Source organism: Felis catus, unplaced genomic scaffold (assembly GCF_018350175.1).
Source record: "Felis catus isolate Fca126 unplaced genomic scaffold, F.catus_Fca126_mat1.0 Un_scaffold_42, whole genome shotgun sequence".
In the NCBI taxonomy this organism is placed as follows: Eukaryota; Metazoa; Chordata; class Mammalia; order Carnivora; family Felidae; genus Felis; species Felis catus.
In genome coordinates, this window is record NW_025408537.1 from 142,510 (window position 1) to 164,207 (window position 21,698).

The 21,698-nt window shown below is 49.7% G+C and overlaps 1 long non-coding RNA gene across 1 annotated transcript; it reads right to left on the reverse strand.

Moving 5' to 3' along the window:
* Window positions 1-14,409: 14,409 nt before the first annotated feature.
* LOC123383709 lies at window positions 14,410-16,140 on the reverse strand. The gene is made up of 2 exons (XR_006593652.1): window positions 15,344-16,140; window positions 14,410-14,635 (listed from the first exon to the last, which is right to left on the reverse strand). It is a non-coding gene; the product is annotated as an uncharacterized LOC123383709 (long non-coding RNA).
* Between the last annotated feature and the right edge of the window lie 5,558 nt (window positions 16,141-21,698).

Consider the following 21,698-nt stretch of genomic DNA (forward strand, 5'->3'; position numbering starts at 1 on the left):
CCCGAACCTTAAACCTAGCAAAGGCTCTCCCCTCATGGGGACCCAATTCCAACGTCTGACAGCATCACGCGCCTGGGGTCCAGAAGCGGTGCAGGCTGACTCGGCAAGGATCCTGGAAGCTCACCATGTCGTTTCCCAGACCCGGCTGCAGCTCCCGAGAGGATTGCGGAGGCCTCCTCGACCGCGGGAGGAACAACATGTGTGGCCGTGGCAGCCAAAGAGGGATCCTGACCGGCACCGTCCCTTGTGCCCTCAACTCAGCCCTTCGGGGAGACCACTGCCCTGTTGTGGGTTCGGCGCCTGGAACCTCCTGGGACCTAACCCTAACCCTAAACCTACCTCGAACCGGGACCCTCCGCCGAAACCTAAGCCTGCCTCCATCCCTAATCCTGCATTTGAGCCGCCTTCTGGCATGGGCCCTCACTTCAGCCCTCGAGGGAGATCACGAGACCGGAGTCGCTTCGGCCCTGGCAACGTCCCTGGACCGAACCCTAACCCTAGCTAAGGCTCTCTCCCCATGGGGACCCAATTCCAACGTCTGACAGCAGCACGCGCCTGGGATCCAGAAGCGGTACAGTCTCACATGGCATTGAACCCAGAGGCGCACCATGCCGTTTCACAGGCCAGGCTGCATCTGCCGGAGAGGATCCCGGAGGCCTCCTCGACCAGGGGCCCGATCGACGTGTGTGGTGTTGGCAGCCGAAGAGGGATCCTGACCGGCACCGTCCCTTGTGCCCTCAACTCAGCCCTTCGGGGAGACCACTGCCCTGCTGTCAGTTCAGCGCCTGGAGACCTCCTGGGGCCTAACGCTAACCCTAAACCTAGCCCGAACCGGGACCCTCCACCAAAACCTAAGCCTGCCTGGAAACCTACCCCTGCACTTGAGCTGCCTTGTCGCGTGGGCCCTCAGTTCAGGCCTCACGGGAGATCATGAGACCGGATTCGCTTTGGCCCTTGCAACGTCCCAGGACCGAACCCTAACCCTAGCTAAGGCTCTCTCCCCATGGGGACCCAATTACACCATCTGACAACACCACGCCCCTGGGGTGCACAAGCGGTGCAGGCTCACTCGGCATGGAACCTGGACGCTCAGCTAGTCATTTCCCATGTCGGGCTGAAGCTGCTTGAGAGGATTCCAGAGCCCTCCTCGATGAGGGGCACATCGACGTGTGTGGCCGTGGCAGCCAAAGAGGGATCCTGACCGGCACCGTCCCATCTGCCCTCATCTCAGCCCTGCGGGGAGACCACTGCCCTGCTGTGGGTTTGGCGTCTGGAGCCTCTTCTGTCCTAACCCTAATCCTAACCGTACCCCTAACCGGGACCCTTCACCAAAACATAAGGCTGCCTCGAAAACTAACACTGTACTTGTGCGGCCTTGTCCCATGGGCCCTCACTTCAGCCCTGGAGGGAGATCACGAGACCAGAGTCGCTTCAGCCCTGGCGACGTCCCTGGACCAAACCCTCACCCTAGCTCAGGCACTCTGCCCATGGGAACCCAATTCCACCGTCTGACAAGACCACGTGCCTGGGGTCCAAAAGAGGTGCAGGCACACCCGGCTTGGGACCTGGAAGCCTACCGTGTCATTTTCCAGGCTGGGCTGCAGCTGCCTCAGAGGTTTCAGATGCCTCCTCGACCAGGGGCCCATTGACGTGTGTGGCCATGGAAGCCAAATACTGATCCTGACCGTCACCGTCCCTTGTGCCCTCAACTCATCCCTGCAGGAGATCACTGCCCTGCTGTGGGTTCAACGCCTGGAGCCTCCTGGGGCCTTACCCTAACCGTAACCTAAACCCTGACCGGGACCATCCACCCAAACCAAACCCTGCCGCAAAACCGACCCTGTACTTGAGCCACCTTGTTGCATGGACACTCATTTGAGCCCTCGAAGGAGACCACGTGACCATAGTTGCTTAGGTCAAGGCGACGTCCATGGACAGGACCCTAACCCAAGATAAGGGACGCTCCCCATGGGGACCCAATTCCACCGTCTGACAACACCACGTTCCTGGGGTACAGAAGCAGTGCATTTCACTCAGCATGGAACCTGGAAGCTCAGCATGTCGTTTCACAGGCCAGGCTTCAGCTGCCCGAGAGGTTTCCAGAGGCTTCCTCGACCAGGGGCCCATCGACGTGTGTGGCCTTGGCAGCAAAAGACTGATCCTGACCGTCACCATTGCTTTTGTCCTCAAATCAGCCCTTCGTGGAGACCACTCCCTTGCTGTGGGTTTGGCGCCAGGAGCTTCCAGGGACCTTACCCTAACCCTAACAGGACAACTAACCGGAACCCTCTACCAAAACCTAACCCTGGCTCAAAACCTAACCTTGCACTTGAGCCGCCTTCATACATGGGCCCTGACCTCAGCCCACGAGGGAGATCACGAGACCGGAGTCGCTTCGGCCCTGGCAACGTCCCTGGACCGAACCCTAACCCTAGCTAAGGCTCTCTCCTCTTGGGGACCCAATTCCAAGGTCTGACAGCATCACTCGCCTGGGGTCCAGAAGCGGTACAGGCTGACTCGGCAAGGAACCTGGAAGCTCACCATGTCGTTTCCCAGGCCCGGCTGCAACGGCGCGAGAGGATTCCGGAGGCCTCCTCGACAGGAGGGGCCAATCGAAGTGTCTGGACTTGGCAGCCAAAAACAGATCCGGAAAGGCACAGTCCCTTGTGCCCTCACCTCAGCCCTTCAGGGAGACCACTGCCCTGCTGTGGGTTCGGCGCCTGGAGCCTCCTGGTACCTAACCCTAACCCTAACCTACCCCGGACATGGACCCTACACCGAAACCTATGCCTGCCTCGAAGCCTAACCCTGCATTTGAGCCACCTTCTGGCATGGCCCTCACGTCAGCCCTCGAGGGATATCAGAAGACCAGAGTCTTTTCGGCCCTGGCGACCTCTCCGGACCGAACCCTAAACCTAGCTAAGGCTCTCTCCCCATGGGGACCCAATTCTATCGTCTGACATCACCGCGCGCCTGGGGTCCATAAGCGGTGCATGCTGACACGGCATGGAACCTGGCAGCTCAGCATGTCGTTTCCCAGGCCCGACTGCAGCTGCCCGAGAGGAATCCAGAGGCCTCCTCGACCAGGGGCCGATGGACGTGTGTGGCCGTGGCAGCCAAAGTCGGATCATTACCGGCACCGTCCGTTGGGCCCTCAACTCAGCCCTTCAGAGAGACCAGTGGGTGCCCTGCTGTGGGTTCGGCGCTGGAGCCTCCTGGGACCTAACCCTTACCCTACCTCGAAACGGGACCCTCCACTGAAACCTCAGCCTGCCTCGAACCCGAACCCTGGAGTTGAGCCGCCTTCTGGCATGGCCCCTCACTTCAGCACTCGAGGGAGATCACGAGAATGGAGGCGTCTTGGCCCTACCGACGTTCCTGGGCCAAACCCAACCCTAGCTAAGGCCCTCTCCCCATGGGGACCCAATTCCAACGTCTGACAGCAGCACGCGCCTGGGGTCCAGATGTGGTGCAGGCTGACTCGGCAAGGAACTTGGAAGCTCACCATGTCGTTTCCCCGGCCCGGCTGCAGCTGCCCGAGAGGAATCAAGAGGCCTCCTTGACCAGGGGCCGATGGACGTGTGTGGCCATGGCAGCCAAAGTCGGATCATTACCGGCACCGTCCGTTGGGCCCTCAACTCAGCCCTTCAGAGAGACCAGTGGGTGCCCTGCTGTGGGATCGGCGCTGGAGCCTCCTGGGACCTAACCCTAACCCTAACCCTACCCCGAAACGGGACCCTCCACTGAAACCTAAGCCTGTCTCGAACCCGAACCCTGGAGTTGAGCCGCCTTCTGGCATGGGCCCTCACTTCAGCACTCGAGGGAGATCACGAGAATGGATGTGCGTTGGCCCTGCCGACGTTCCTGGGCCAAACCCTATCCCTAGCGAAGGCTCTCTCCTCATGGGGACCCAATTGCAATTCTGACAAAACCACGCGCCTGGGATCCAGAAGCGGTGCAGGCTGACTCGGAAAGGAACCTGGAAATTCACCATGTCCTTTCCAAGGCGTGGCTGCATTGCCCGAGAGGATTCCTGAGGCCTCTTCGACCAGGGGACGATCGACGTGTGTGGCCTTGGCAGCCAAAGTCGGATCATGACGGGCACTGTCCCTTGTGCCCTCAAATCAGCCCTTTGGGGAGACCTATACCCTGCTGTGGGTTCGGCGCCTGGAGCCTCTTGGGACCTAAACCTAACCCTAACCCTACCCCGAACCGGGACCCTGCACCGAAAACTAAGCCTGCCTCTAACCCTAACCCTGCAATTGTGCCGCCATCTGGCATGGGCCCTCACTTCATCCCTCGAGGGAGGGTCACGAGACTAGAGTCGCTTCAGCCCTGGTGACGTCCCTGGACCGAACCCTAACCCTAGCTAAGGCTCTCTCCCCAGGAGGACCCAATTCGTCTGACAACGTCTGACAACACAACGCGCCTGGGGTCCGTTAGCAGTGCAGGCTGACTCAGCATGGAATCTGGAAGCTCACCATGTCGTTTCCCAGGCCAGGCTGCAGCTGCCCAAGAGGATTCCGGAGGCCTCCTCGACCAGGGGCCCAATCACGTGTGTGGCCTTGCAGACAAAGACGGATCCTGACCGGCACCATCCCTTTTGCACGCCACTTAGCCCTTCGGGGAGACCACTGCCCTGCTGTGGGTTCCGCGCCTGGAACCTCCTGGGACCTAACCGTACCCCTAACCGTACCCCTAACGGGACCTACCACCGAAATCTAAGCCTGCCTCGAACCCTAACCCTGCAATTGAGCCACCTTGTCGCATGGGCCCTCACTTCAGCCCTCGAGGGAGATCACGAGACCGGAGTCGCTTCGGCCCTGGCAACGTCCCTGGACCGAACCCTAACCCTAGCTAAGGCTCTCTCCTCATGGGGACCCAATTCCAACGTCTGACAGCATCACGCACCTGGGGTCCAGAAGCGGTGCAGGCTGACTCGGCAAGGAACCTGGAAGCTCACCATGTCATTTCCCAGGCCCGGCTGCAGCTCCTGAGAGGATTGCGGAGGCCTCCTCGACCGCGGGAGGAACAACATGTGTGGCCGTGGCAGCCAAAGAGGGATCCTGACCGGCACCGTCCCTTGTGCCCTCAACTCAGTCCTTCGGGGAGACCACTGCCCTGCTGTGGGTTCGGCGCCTGGAACCTCCTGGGACATAACCCTAATCCTAACCCTACCCCGAACCGGGACCCTCCCCCGAAACCTAAGCCTTTCTCGATCCCTAATCCTGCATTTGAGCCGCCTTCTGGCATGGGCCCTCACTTCAGCCCTTGAGGGAGATCACGAGACCGGAGTCGCTTCGGCCCTGGAGACGTCCCTGGCCCGAACCCTAACCCTAGCTAAGGCTCTCCCCTCATGGGGACCCAATTCCAACGTCTGACAGCATCAGGCGCCTGGGGTCCAGAAGCGGTGCAGGCTTACTCGGCAAGGAACCTGGAAGCTCACCATGTCGTTTCCCAGGACCGGCTGCAGCTCCCGAGAGGATTCCGGAGGCCTCCTCGACCGTGGGAGGAACAACATGTGTGGCCGTGGCAGCCAAAGAGGAATCCTGACCGGCACCGTCCCTTGTGCCCTCAACTCAGCCCTTCGGGGAGACCACTGCCCTGCTGTGGGTTCGGCGCCTGGAACCTCCTGGGACCTAACCCTAACCCTAAACCTACCCCGACCCGGGACCCTCCCCCGAAACCTAAGCCTTTCTCGATCCCTAATCCTGCTTTTGAGCCGCCTTCTGGCATGGGCCCTCACTTCAGCCCTCGAGGGAGATCACGAGACCGGAGTCGCTTCGGCCCTGGCGACGTCCCTGGAACGAACCCAAACCCTAGCTAAGGCTCTCCCCTCATGGGGACCCAAATCCGGACGTCTGACAGCATCACGCGCCTGGGGTCCAGAAGCCGTGCAGGCTGACTCGGCAAGGAATCTGGAAGCTCACCATGTCGTTTCCCAGGCCCGGCTGCAGCTCCCGAGAGGATGCCCGAGGCCTCCTCGACCACGGGAGGAACAACATATGTGGCCTTGGCAGCCAAAGAGGGATCCTGACTGGCATTGTTTCTTGTGCCCTCAACTCAGCCCTTCGGGGAGGCCTCTGCCCTGCTGTGGGTTCAGCGCCTGGAACCTCCTGTGACCTAACCCTAACCCTACCCCAACCCGGGAGCCTGCACCGAAACCTAAGCCTGCCTCGATCCCTAATCCTGCATTTGAGCCGCCTTCTGGCATGGGCCCTCACTTCAGCCCTCGAGGGAGATCACGAGACCGGAGTCGCTTCGGCCCTGGCGACGTCCCTGGGCCGAACCCTAACCCTAGCTAAGGCTCTCCCCTCATGGGCACCCAATTCCAACGTGACAGCATCACGCACCTGGGGTCCAGAAGCGGTGCAGACTGACTCGGAAAGGAACCTTGAAGCTCACCATGTCGTTTCCCAGGACCGGCTGCAGCTCCCGAGAGGATTCCGGAGGCCTCCTCGACCACGGGAGGAACAAATGTGTGGCTTTGGCAGCCATGACGGATCCTTATCGGCACCTTCCCTTGTGCCCTGAACTCAGCCCTTCGGGGAGACCACTGCCCTGCTGTGGGTTCGGCGCCTGGAACCTTCTGGCACCTAACCCTAACTCTAACCATACCCCGAACCGGGAGCCTGCACCGAAACCTAAGCCTGCCTCGATCCCTAAACCTGCATTTGAGCCACCTTCTGGCATGGGCCCTCAATTTAGTCCTGAAGGAGGTCACGTCCCTGGAGTCGCTATGGACCTCGCGATGTGCCTTTACCGAAACCTACCCCTAGCTAAGGCTCTCTCCCCATGGGGACCCAATCCCTACGTCTGACAACACCATACGCCTTGGATCCTTCTGGGTTGCATGGTCACCTGATATGGTATCTGGAAGCTCACCATATCGTTTCTCATGCCTGTTGCAGCTGCCAGAGAGAATTCCTGAGTCTTCCCCGGCCAGGCGCTCATAGAGTCTGACCCTGACCGGAACTCTCCCTTGTGCCCTGAACTCAGTCCTTCGGGGAGACCGCTGAAGTGTTCTGGCTTCACACCTGGGGCCTCCTGGGACGTAACCCCAACCCTACCCTTAACGAGACCCTCCTCCTAATCCTAAGCCGGACTTGAACCCTATCCCTTCATTTTAACCTCACCTTTACATGAGCCCTCACTTCATCTCTCGAGGGAGATCTCGAGACAGGAGTCACTTCGATCCTGGCTACGTCCCTGGTCCAAACACTAACCGTAGCTAAGGCTCTCTCCCCTTGTGGACCCAATCGCATGGTCTGGCAACACCACGTGCCTGGGGTTCAAGAAGCATGGCAGTGTCCCTCGGCATGGTGCCTGGAACCTAACAATGTCATTCTGCAGGCCCGGCTGCAGTTGTCTGAGAGAATTGCTGAGTCCTACCTGACCAGTGGCCCATAGATTTGCGTGGCCAGGAAGCCAAAGACTGAACGTTCCCGGCCCTCTCCCCTGTGCCCTCAACTTAGCCCATTCGGGTGACCACTGCCCTGCTGTGGGTTCAGTACCTGGAGCCTCTTGGGTCCTAACCTAATCCCTACCCCTAACCGGAAACCTCAACCGAATCCTAACCCGATCTTGAAACCTAATCAAACAATTGACCCCCGCTGTCTCCTGGTCCCTTACTTCATTCCTCTAGGGAGATCACGAGACTGGAGTTGCTTTGGCCCTGGCAACGTCCTGGACCGAACCCTAACCCTAGCTCAGACACTCTCCCAATGGGGATGTAAGCAACAAACCATAAATCGTCTATGAGAAAAATTGAAGAAACCCAAAGAAATGGAAAACATTCCATGCTCACGTATTAGAAGAACAAACATTTGGGGCGCCTGGGTGGCACAGTCGGTTAAGCGTCCGACTTCAACCAGGTCACGATCTCGCCATCCATGATATCGAGCCCCACGTCAGGCTCTGGGCTGATGGCTCAGAGCCTGGAGCCTGTTTCCTATTCTGTGTCTCCCTCTCTCTCTTCCAATCCCCTGTTCATGCTCTGTCTCTGTCTGTCCCCAAAAAATAAATAAACGTTGAAAAAAAAAGGAGAACAACAAACATTGTTAAGATGTCAATACTACCAAAGCAATTGACACACTCAATGCAATCCCTATCAAAAAACATGAGCTTTCTCCACAGAGCTAGAACAAACAACCCTAAAATGTGTAAGGATGCAGAAAAGATACCAAAAGCCAAAGTCATGTTGAAAAAGAAAACAAAGGTGGAAACATGACTATTTTGGATGTATGGTGTATTAGAAAGCTGCATTCATCAAGACAGTATGTACAGGCACAGAAACGGAGACAGACGTCAATGGAACAGAATATGGAACCCAGAAATATACCCTCAAACATAAGGTGAGTAATCTTTGTTAACACAGAAAGAATATCCAATGGAATAAGAGTCTCTTCAGCAAATGGTACTAGGAATACTGGACAGTGAGAATGATGAACCTGGACACTGTTCTTAAACCACACACACACACACACACACACACACACACACCTCAAAATGGATGAATTATCTAAATGTAAGTCAGGAACCATCAAAATCCTAGAGGAGATAATAGGCAATGTACCTCCTTGATCCTGGCCGCAGCAACTTCTCGCTTGTCATGTCTCCAGAAGCAAGGGCAATAAAAACCACAATGAACTATTGGGTCCTGAAGATAAAAGCTTCTGCACAGCAGGGGACAAAATCAGCTAAACTAAAAGGCAACTGAATGAAGTGGGAGAAGATATTTGCAGGTGACATATCAGATAAAGGGTTAGTATCCAAAATCTATAAAAACTTATCACACTCAACACCCAGAAACCAAATAATCCAGTGAAGAAATGGGCAAAAGACATGAAGAGACACCTTAAGAAAGATGACATCCAGATCGGTCACACATGAAAAGATGCTCAATCTCACTGGTCATCACTGAAATACAAATGAAACCCACAATGAGATATCCCCTCACACCTATCAGAATAGCTAAAATTAACATCTCCAGAAACGACAGATGTTGGCAAGGATGCAGGGAAAGGGAACCCTTTTGCAATGCTGGTGCGAATGCAAAGTGGTGTAGCCATTCTGGACAATAGTATGGAGATTCGTCACAAAAACAAAAAATAGAGCTACACTAGGACCCAGCAATTGCACTACTAGGTATTGATCCAAAAGATACACTAACGCTGACTCGAAGTGGCACGTGTACTCCAATATTTATAGCAGCATTCTCAACAATAGCTAAGTTATGCAAAGAGCCCAAATGACCACTGACAGATGAATGGATAAAGAAGATATGGTATATGCATACAATGGACTATTACTCTGCGATCAAAAAGAATGAAATCTCGCTCTTTGCAACAACGGGGATGGAACCGGAGTTTCTTAAGCTAAGCAAAATATGCCAGAGAACGACACACATACTATGATTCCTCTCATCTGTCGAATTTAATAAAACTGATGAACATAGTGCAAGGAAAGCAAAAAGAAGATACACACAGAGAGGGAGTCAAATGATAAGAGACTGTTAAATAGAGGGAAGAATCTCAGGGTTCCTGGAGGGTTACTGAATAGGGGTATGGGCTAAATGGGTGATGGGCATTAGGGGTGGACCTTGGGATGAGTATTGGGTATATTTTGTACTTGATGGGTCACTAAATTCTACTGCTGAAACTGTATTCCTCTATAAGGTAACTAACTTGGGCTTCAATTTTAAAAAGAAGAAATATTAAAAATAAGTAAAGAAATGTACCACCAGTCAAAAGAAAAGAATATTTAAATCAGGCTCTTGAGTGGAAAGGAAAGACTAAAAGTGTCACAGACATGAAAGGATCAGAGAAAACATCAAGAAACAATGATAAAACAACTAGTAGAATGGGACTAAATATATACCTAGCAATAATCACTCTGACTATAAATGGACTAAATGCTCCAATCCAAAGACATTGGATAGGGCGTCAGAATGGACAAAACAAACAAACAAGCAAACAAAAAACAATGTCTATCTGGATGCTGCCTACAAAGCCTTATTCGGACTTAAGTCTCCTGCAGATTTGTTATTTTTTTTTAATTTTTTTAATGTTTATTTATTTTTGAGACAGAGAGAGACCAAGCATGAACGGGGGAGGGTCAGAGAGAGGGAGACACAGAATCTGAAACAGGCTCCAGGCTCTGAGCTGTCAGCACAGTGCCCGACGTGGGGCTCGACCTCAGGGACTGGGAGATCATGACCTGAGCCGAAGTTGGCCCCTTAACCGACTGAGCCACCCAGGCGCCCCAAGTCTCCTGCAGATTTGAAGTGAGGGAATGAAGAAATATTTATCATGCCAATAATGTCAAAAGAAAGCCAGTAGCCATACTTATATCAGGCAAAATAAACTTTAAAACCGAGACTCTATTTTGGTACCCTTTGGGTAAATACCTAATAGTGACATTGCATGCACCCAGTATTTATAGCAGAATTATCAACAGTAGCCCAACTATGGAGAAAGCCCAAGTATCCATCAACTGATGAAGGTGTAAAGAAGTTGTGGTGTGTGTATGTATATGTATGTATATGCATATGGACATACATGTATGTTCATATATACATACATACGTATATACAATGAAATATAACTCAGCTTCAAGAAGAATGAAATCTTGCCATTTGCAATGATGTGGATGGAGCTCGAATGTATTATGCTACGTGAAATACGTCAATCAGAGAAAGACACATATATGATTTCACTCATGTGGAAGTTAAGAAACAAAACACATGAAAACTAAGGAAGGAGCCAGGAAAAGAGAAGCATGGTAACAAACCACATGAGTCTCTTAATGTTAGAGAAAAAAAAAAGTGAAAGTTGATGGAGGGAGATGGGTCAGCGCTGGGCTAGATGGAGGACGAGTATTAAGGAGAGCACTTGTTGTGATGAGCACTGGGTGTTGTATGTAAAGGATGAATCACCGAATTCTACTCCTAAACCCGAGAATGCACTGTATGTCAACTAAGACTTAAATTAAAATACATACATACATACATACATACAGGTATAACAAGAGATGAAGGCAGACACGATCTCATACTAAAGGGGACAGCCAAACAAGAAGATCCAATGATTGTAAATTTCGATGTACCCAACATGCGATCACCAAGTATACAAAACATTTAGCAACAACCGTAAAGGAACTCATTTATAATAATATGATGATAGTAGAGGACTTTAACACATCACTCACATCAATGGACAGAACCTATAAACAGAACGTCAACAAGGAAACAATGGCTTTGAATGACACACTGGACCAGAAGGGTTTAACAGATATATTCAGAACACTCCATACTAAAATGGCAGATACACATTCTTTTCAAGCATACCCGGGGCGTTCTCCAGAATTGATCACATTGTAGGGCATAAATCAGGCCTCAAGAGGTACCCAACGACAGAGATCAGACCAAGCATCTTTTCTAACCACAAAGCTAGGAAACTTGAAGTCAACCACAAAAAGAGGGCGGGGGGGGGGGAGGGTGGGAAGGCCACAAATAAAGGGAGGTTAAGTAACATGCTACTAAATGAATGGGTCAAACAGGAAATCAATGAGAAAATACACTGAAACAAATGAAAATGAAAATACACTGGTAAAACCCTTTGGAATGCGGCAAAAGCAGTCTATGATGGAAGTAGATAGCAATACAAGCCTACCTTAAAGAGCAAGAAAATTCTCAAAGAATCCTAACTTACACCTGAAGGAATGAGAAAAAGAGCAGCAGAAGGAAGGAAATAATAGAGTTTAGGGCAGAAATAAGGAATATAGAAACCAAAAAGACACTAGACCAAATCAATGAAAGCAGGGGCTGGATCATTGAAAGCAGTAATCAACTTGAAAACCTCCTAGGCAGACTCTTCACAAAGAAGACAGAAAGAACTCAAATGAAATCACAAATAAGAAAGGAGAAATGACAGTCAACACCACAAAAATACAATTAGAAGATAATATTATGAACAACTATATGCAACAAATTGGACACTCTGAGAAAAATGGACACATTCCTAGAAACACACACACTACCAAAACTGAAACAGGAAGATACCTAAAATCTGAAAACAGTCAGATACCCCATCAGTAATTAAAAAAAATCTCCCCCCAACACAAGAGATCATGGCCAGATGGCTTCATTGATGAATTCTACCATCCATTCAAGGAAGAGGTAATATGTATTCTCCTCAAATTATTACAAAAAATAAAAAAAGAAGGAAATCTTACAAATTCATCGTATGAGGCCATCATTACCCTGATACCAAAACGAGATGAAGCCTCCACTAAAACTGAAAACTGCAGCTGCGCCTGTGTGGGTCGGTCGGTTTACTGTCCAACTCTTAATTTTGGATTAGGACATTATCTTGCGGTACGTGGGTTCGAGTCCCACGTTGGGCCCTGCCATGACAGTGTGGGGCGTGGCCAGGATTCTCTCTCTCCCTGTCTCTCTGCCCCTCCCTCACTTTTATGTACTCTATCTAAGGAAAGAAATAAGCATTTAAAAAAATGTTTAAAAAATTTTAAATAAAACTGCAGAGCAATAGCCTGATGACTATGTATGCCGACATTCTCATTAAAATACCTTCAAATCAAAGTCCACAATACATTGATAGAATCATTTACCATAATCAAGTGGGATATATTCCTGGGCTGCAAGCGTGGTTCCACATTCACAGATCAATCAACATGATGCACCACAATAATAGAAGAAAGCATAAGAACAATAGGATGCTTTCAACAGATGCAGGGAAACTATTTGATAAAATGTCACATCCATTCATGATAAAAACCCTCAGCAAAGTACATTGAGACTCAACCTACCTGCACATAATAAAGGTCGTCTATGAAAAACCCACAGCTCATCTCATCCTCAATGGGTAAAAATTGAGAGTTTTTTTCCAAAGTCAGGGACAAGCTAGGAATGACCCCTCTCACCACTGTTATCCCACATAGTACGGGAAACCCTAACCACAGCACTCAGACGACAAAAAGAAATAAGAGGCATCCAAATCGGCAAGGAAGAAGTAGCACTTTCGCTGTTTGGAACTGACATGATAGGTTCTATAAAAAACATGAAAGGTTCCCTTAAAAATTGCTAGAATCGATATATGAATTCGACAGGTCACAATCTACAGAAATCAAGGAACATAGATGTATTGAATTTCTAACACAAATCATGAATTAACACAGAGAGAAAGTAAGGGATCAATCCCATTGACAGGCTCACAAATACCACAAGAAACCAGGCATACACCTAACCAAAGAGGTGAAAGACCTGTACTCTAAACGCTATGAAACACTGATGAAATAAATGGAAGAGGACACAAAGAAATGGACATACATTTCATGTTCATGGATGGGAAGCACAAAATACTGTTAAAATGTCTACACTCCTCAAAGCAATCTACACATATAATGAAATGAAGTGTGATAGGGATATCACACTCACAAAAGCATTTGTCACAGAACAAGAACAAATAATCTCAAAATGTGTATGGAATGACAAAAGTCCCCAAACAGCCAACACAAACTTGTAGAAGAAAAGCAAAGCTGGAGACATCACAATTCCAGACTTTCGGTTATATTACAAAGCTATACTGATCAGAACAGTATGATCAGTATGTCCGTACTGAACAGTACTGACAAAACAACAACAAAACATAACAACAACAACAAACTCATACGCATAGATCAATAGCATGGACACCCAGAAATAAACTCACACCTCTATGGTCAATTAATTCTCAACAAAGCAGGAAAGAACATCCAATGGAAAAAAAAGATAGTCTTGGGACACATGGGTGGCCCAGTCACGAAAGCGTGTGATGGTGGGTTCAGTTCAGGTCATGATCTCAGGGCAGTGCAGAGCATGCGTGGGATTCTCTCTCTCCATATCTCTCTGCCCCTCTTCTGCATGCTCGCTCGCTCTCTCTCTCTCTCTCTCTCTCTCTCTCAAAAATAAATACATAAATTAAAAAAAAAGGCTCCTCAACATATGGTTTTGGAAAAACTGGACAGCAATCTGCAAAACAAAACAAAAACAACGTACCAATTTCTTACAACATACACAAAAATAAATCCAACATGGACAAAGACCTATATGTGAAACCTGAAACCATAAAAATCCCAGAGGATAACACGGGTAGTATCTTACTTGACATTGCCTGTACAAACGTCTTTGTAGATATATCTCTAGAGGTAAGGGAAACGCAAGCAAAAATAATGAGACTTTATAAAAATTAAAACCTTCCGTCACCAAGGAAATAATCAACAAAACGAAAACATCAACAGAATGATATTTGCAAACGACATCGGATAAAGGGTTAGTGTCCAAAATATATACAGTTATACAGCACGCAAAAAATGAGAAATCTGATTAAAAATGGGCAGAAGACACGAGCGGACATTTCCCGAAGGAAGACATATACATGGCCAAGAGACACATGAAAAAATGCTCAACAATACTGATCTTCAGGGAGATACAATTCGAAAGTACAATGAGAGAACACATCACATCTGTCACAATGGCTAAAATCAATGAAGGATGACACAGCAGGTGTTGCCATGGATGTGGGGAAAGAATAACCCTCTTGCACTGTGGGTAGGAATGCAAACTGGTGCAGCCACTCTGGAAAACCACATGGAGATGTCAAAAACAAAACAAAACTGGAAATAGAAGTACCTTACAATCCAGCAACTTCACTACAAGGTATTTCCACAAAGAATACAAAATCTTCAAAGGGATACATGCACCGTGATGTTTACAGCAGCATTTTCTACAAAAGCCAAATGACAGAAACTATCCAAGCACCCATCAACTGATGAATAAATTGAGATGTGGTCTATGGAATGTAATATGATTTAGCCGTAAAAACGTGAAATCTTGCCATTTGCCACAAGGTGGATGGAGAGAGAGAATGTTATGCTGGGGGAAATAAGCCTGTCGGAGAAAGACAAATACCCAATGATTTCGCTAACACATGGCAAGAAAAAACAAAGGGGCAGGGGGAGGAGACAAACGGACTCTTAACTAGGAAAGGAACTGAGGAGTTCCACAGCGAGGTGAGGGAATGGGTGAAACAGCGGATGGGGATTAAGAAGTGCACCTGGGATGAGCACCGGGTGACGTGTGGAAGTGGTGCTCTATATTGGACACCTGAAACTAATATTACACTGTGTCTTCACTCAGTGGAATTTAAATTCAAAGATAACATAAGGTTACTGAGACTTACCTACCGGGTTTTCAGTAGTGTTCAATCACTTCACTAGGTTGGAAAAATAACCATGAAATTTTTAAAAAAGCATGTATGATATGTGGGACAGTTTGTGCCCTTACCTTGGCCTCTGGGTCCAGCAGGACTCGGAACATGGGTCCCAGCTCCTTCTTCTAGAAGGTCGTGAGACGAGCATTTCATGGATCCACGTCCTACTTGAATGCAGCTCCCGTGCTTCTGAATTTCTGTTAGGGTTTCTTCCCGGAAACAAGCCTGGATCTGGAACAAATCATCGATTGCATCTATGAGGTGATGTCGTGGGACCCCGCAATCCACAAGTCCTTTAGTAAAATACGTCTTGTTCAAACAGTGTCCGGGAAGGGGTGGAATGAAACACGGGAACAGCCCAGAAAATGCAAAGGCCTGTGTAACTCAGCGACCAGCTTGACCAGGGAAGCCACCCGGCGCCCCCTCCTCAGCACTCAGTACAGCAAGGCAGCTTCTCTCTGGCGACTCAGGAGATGCCAAGTTGCTGCTAAGCTCCCAAGGTCTCCCCTGGGGCGGGTGGCAGAACCTGCTGGAAATGCAGCTCTCGTCTCTGTACTCAGGCACCAGCAGAGGCCTGAGTCCTCTGAGAGCAAGCAAAGCCCTTCCTGCTCTGAGGTGCCCTGGGTCAGAAAAGCAGATGGTGCGCCCTCTGCTGGCTATCACTGCCCAGCAGAGGAACCCGCCCCTCGGGGGTCTGTGGTTCTTGAGCTCTCTCTGCTGGCCATCATGGGAATTCCTCCAATGTTGAAGGCCCTGGTTGCTCAGCTGAGAGACCGAAGGTGCTCTGGGCAACTAAGCCTGTTCTCCTCGTTGGGAAGGTTTTAGTGACAGGGCCTGGGACCCAAAATCTTTTCCTTCTCTTTCTTGTGAGTGAAGAATGAAACCGAATTTATTAACGTAACGACATCATTTGTAATGTTTTAAGCAATATTCACAGAAAAATAGACCACCGATTTACACATGCTGAACAAGACGTAATTTTGTTTACCACCAAAATACTTAGGTTAGATAAAGAATGGACACCTTTGAGAGAGAGAGATACCGGCGTCCAGCTATGGAGTGAATGAGTCCTAGGGATACAAGGGACAGCCAATGGAATGGAGTCAATCTTGTAACAATATTGTTGCATGCTTTCACAGGATAGCTACACTTGTGGTTGAGTACAACATAATGTAGAGACATATGGAATGACTACAATGTATGCCTAAAACTAACACAACGAATATGTGAACAATATTTCAATTAAAAATAGACATCCTTTACACTATCTTTAATTTCTTCTTCTTTGCCACTAAACTATCCTTCCAGGGGCCCTTGGGTGGCTTAGTCGGTTAAGCGTCCGACTTTGAGTCAAGTCAGGATTTGGCAGTCCATGAGTTTGAGCCCCGCATCAAGCTCTGTCCTGAGAGCTCAGAGCCTTGAGCCTGCCTCACATTCGGTGTCTCCCACTCTATCCCCCTCCCCAGCTCGGGTTCTCTCAAAAAAAGAAACATTAAAAATGAAAAATCATTCCTCATTGAGAATCTGCGAATTTCCATTCATACCAGATTCTCTAACATCACCTTCCTGGTGTTGAAAGCTTATCTGAAAAGTCACGAATAACATCTTTGATGACACATATGTGACAACGTCAGAATGCAACTTACAGGGAGCTACACATCAGTTGTGAATTTACAGTGTGTATCCTTGGCTAATATTTCCAATGAAATGTGCTTTAGGGATACGGATGGATGAAATAATGTCCATCCGTCATATAGGTCAATTTCCTATAGGACTATTATGCCTTCAATGACTAATTGCCATCTCTTCAGAACTAAAAGAAAGCTGGGTCAAGAAAATGTCTTTGAATTTCATGTAAGAGAAGACTAGGGTGTTTGAAAGGGTCCACTTACCTTCTGGATTCCTCAGATTGGTTGTGGAGAGGAGGATAGCAACCTATGATTTGGATGCACACCGCTAGTCCCAGAGGGAGGATGTGTACCTTATTGTCAAATATATATATATATATATATATATATATATATATATATATATATTTTTTTTTTTTTTTTTTTTTTTTTTTTTACCAATATTACTAGTCCACCTCTGCCAGGTCCAGACTGCAGGACCTGGGGGCAACGCAATGCCTGATGCCTGGGTTCAGAACTTGAGGAAGGCAGGCTGGCGGGGGAGGGGGGAAATCCAACAGAGCCTGGGGCACTGAGGGAGATGGCCCTGGGACACCTCCCCACAGGGCAGGCTATGGAGTTTACCTGCCAAAGAGCGGCACACTCTCCCTCAAGACATCCCTCTCCATGACAGAACGTGAGGCTGAACCTCACAATTCCAGAAGAAATGAGGGCGACCCATCTTTTCAATTCCAATGGCCTCTGCAGAACTTGGACCCAGGGATGTTGGAGTCTTGGGGCCATGGAACCCTGATGCCCATGATAGAAGCCCTTTCTGCCCCAGCACTCAGAGCCACTTCCTACATCCCCTCTCCCCTGGCCCATCTAACCGTGTCCACATACCAGACCAGGTCTCTACTTTCCTTCTTGTACTTCCTCTTTGTCTCTGTTTCTCTCTAACCACATCTCTCTCTATTTCTTCCTTTCACTCTCTAGGGAGTGGTGTATTATACTGTGCTAAACTTTGTTCTTATACTTGTGAATATCCAATGTTCCCAGCACCAGTTATTCAAAAGACTACTCTTCTCCACTGTGTATTATTGACTCCCTTGTCGAATACTAGGTGACTGTGATGCATGGGTTTAGTTTGGGCTCTCAATTTCTGTTCCATTGTCTTGTGTGTGTGCTTATGCCAGTGACATAATTGATTTCTTTGTGTTAGAATGACGCTTGAAATCAAGAAGGTGGATGCCTCCTGTTTTGTTCTTTCTTGCGTTGGCTACATGGGGTCTTTTTGTGGTTCCAAATAAATTTTAGGATATGATTTTCTAATTGCATAAATATTGCATCGGAGTCTTGATAGAGATTGCACTGAATCTCTAGATGGCTTTGGGTAATATGGACATTGTATCTGTATTAATTCCTCCGAAAGTTGGACATGGGATGGCTTTTCACTGACTTGTGTGTTCTCCCCTTTCTTTCACCCAAATTGAATTTCTTCCATTTCTGCACACAGGTTTTATAGTTTTCTGTAGAGAGATTTTCATTTCCTTGGCTAATGGTATTGCTATAATTTTTATTGTTTTTGATGCTATTGTAAATGGGATTGTTTTCTTTACTTCTTCTCAGATAATTGGGTTAGTGTATAGGAATGATACAGAATTTGATATGGTGACTTTATAGTTTGGAACTTCACTGCATTTCTTGATTAGATATTAATAGGTTCTTTTACATTAAACTTTTTATTTCAGTCCTTTACCTAGTTAAAAAAAAACAACATGTTATTTGGGAATAGCTGACACACTACGTTACATTAGTTTCATATGAAAAACATAGTCATTGGCAAATGTATACATTCTGCTATGCTAATACAGGTGTAGCTATCATCTGTCACCATGCATCACTACTCCAGTACCATTCTCTATGTGCCCTATCCTATATCTTCTATCTGAGTCATTCATTGCATAACCAGAAGCCTGCATCATCCAATCCCCTTCACATATCTAGGGCATCCTTGTCTTGTGCCTGATCTTAGCGGAAAATCTTTAACAATTTCACTACTGAGTATGACATTAGCTGTTGGCTTCACATACATGGCCTTTGTTATGTTGAGATCGGACCCTTCTACACAGAATTTTAAAGAGATTTTTACCACAAATGGATACCAAATTTTCTCAGAACGCTTTTTCTGTGTCTATTGACATCATCACATGAGTTTCCTTTTTCCTTTTTAACATGTATTTATTTAGTTTAGTTTAAACGTATTTATGTGTTTTTTTAGTACTCATTTTTTCAAGTTTTTATTTAAATTCCAGTTGGTTAACATGCAGTGAAATGTTAGCTTCAGGTAAAGAATGTAGTCATCCATCACTTACATACAACACCCAGTGATCCTCACTACTAGTGCCCTCCATAGTCCATCACCCATTTAACCCATCTCCCTATGCCACCTCCATGGCGACGTCCCTGGACCGAACCCTAACCCAGGCTAAGGCTCTCCCCCATGGGGACCCAATTCCAACATCTGACAACACCACGCACCTGGGGTCCATAAGCGATGCAGGCTGAATCGGCATGGAACCTAGAAGCTCACCATGTCATTTCCCAGGCCCGGCTGCAGCTACTAAGAGGATTCTGGAGGCCTCCTCGACCAGGGGCAAATCGTCGTCTGTGGCCAAGGCAGCCAAAGACAGATCCTGCACAGAACCATCCCTTGTGCCCTCAGTTCAGCCCTTTGGGGACACCACTGCCCTGCTGAGGGTTCGGCGCCTGGAGCCTGCGGGGACCTAACCCTAAACCTACCCTACCCTGAACCGGGACCCTCCACCGAAACCTAAGCCTGCCTTGATACCTAACCCTGGAATTGAGCTGACTTCTGGCATGGGCCCTTACTTCAGCCCTCGAGGGAGATCACAAGACTGGAGTCGCTTCGGCACAGGCTACGTCCGTGGACCGAACTCTAACAGAGCTAAGGCTCAGTCCCCATGGGGCCCCAATTCGAACGTCTGACAACACCACGGGCCTGGGGTCCAGAAGCGGTGCAAGCTGACTCGGCATGGAACCTGGAAGCTCACCATGTCGTTTCCGAGGCCTGGGTGCAGCAGTGCGAAAGGATTCCGGAGGCCTCCTCGACCAGGGGCCGATTGAAGTTTGTGGCCTTGACAGCCAAAGACGGATCCTGACCGGCACCGTCCCATGTGCCCTCAACTCAGCCTTTCGGGGAGAACACTGCCCTGCTGTGGGTTCGGCGCCTGGAACCTCCTGGGACCTAACCCTAACCCTAACCCTACCCCGAACCGGGACCCTCCCCGAAACCTAAGCCTGCCTCGATCCCTAATCCTGCATTTGAGCCGCCTTCTGGCATGGGCCCTCACTTCAGCCCTCGAGGGAGATCACGAGACCGGAGTCGCTTCAGCCCTGGCGACGTCCCTGGCCCGAACCCTAACCCTAGCTAAGGCTCTCCCCTCATGGGGACCCAATTCCAACGTCTGACAGCATCACGCGCCTGGGTTCCAGAAGCGGTGCAGGCTGACTCGGCAAGGAACCTGGAAGCTCACCATGTCGTTTCCCAGGCCCGCTGCAGCTGCCCTAGAGGATTCCGGAGGCCTCCTCGCCCAGGGGCTTAAGGACGCGTGTGGCTTTGGCAGCCAAAGAGGGATCCTGACCGGCACCGTCCCTTGTGCCCTCAACTCAGCCCTTCGGGGAGACCACGGCCCTGCTGTGGGTTCGGCGCCTGGAGCCTCCTGGGACATAACCCTAACCTTACCCCTATCCCAAACCAGGAACCTCCACCGAAACCTAAGCCTGCCTCGATCCCTAACCCTGCAATTGAGCTGACTTCTGGCATGGGCCCTCACTTCAGCCCTCGAGGGAGATCATGAGACCAGAGTCACTTCGGCCCTGGCGACGTCCCTGGTTCGAACCCGAACCATAGCTAAGGCTCTCTCCCCATGGGGACCCAATTCCAACGTCTGACAACTCCACATGCCTGGGGTCCAGAAGCGGTGCAGGACGACTTGGCAGGGAACCTGGAGGACCACCATGTCGTTTCCCAGGCCCGGCTGCAGCTCGGGAGAGGATTCCGGAGGCCTCCTCGACCAGGGGTGATCAACGTGTGTGGCCTTTGCAGACAAAGCCGCACCCTGACAGGCACCGTCCCTTGTGCCCTCATCTCAGCCCTTGGGGAGACCACTGCCCTGTTGTGGGTTCGGCGTCTGGAGCCTCCTGGGAGCTAACCCTAACCCTAACCCTACCCCGAACCGTGACCCTCCACCGAAACCTAAGCCTGCCCCAAACCCTAACCCTGCAATTGAGCCGCCTTCTGGCATGGGCCCTCACTTCACCCCTCGAGGGAGATCATGAGACGGGAGTCGCTACAGCCCTGGCAATGTCCCTGGACAGAACCGTAACCCTAGCTAAGGCTCTCTCCCCATGGGGACCCAATTCCAACGTCAGAAAATACCACGCGCCTGGGGTCCAGAAGCGGTGGAGGCTGACTCGCCATGGAAACTGGAAGCTCACCATGTCGTTTCCCACGCCCGGCTGCACCTGCCCGAGAGGATTCCGGAAGTCTCCTCGACCAGGGGCCAATTGAAGTTTGTGGCCGTGGCAGCCAAAGACAGATCCTGGCCGGCACCGTCCCTTGTGCCCTCAACTCAGCCCTTCGGGGAGACCACTGCCCTGTTGTGCGTTCGGTGCCGGGAGCCTCATGGGACCTTACCCTAACACTAACCGTACCCCGAACCGGGACCCTCCACCAAAAGTTAAGCCTGCCTCAATCCCTAACCCTGCAATTGAGCATCCTCCTCACCCGTGGCTGTCA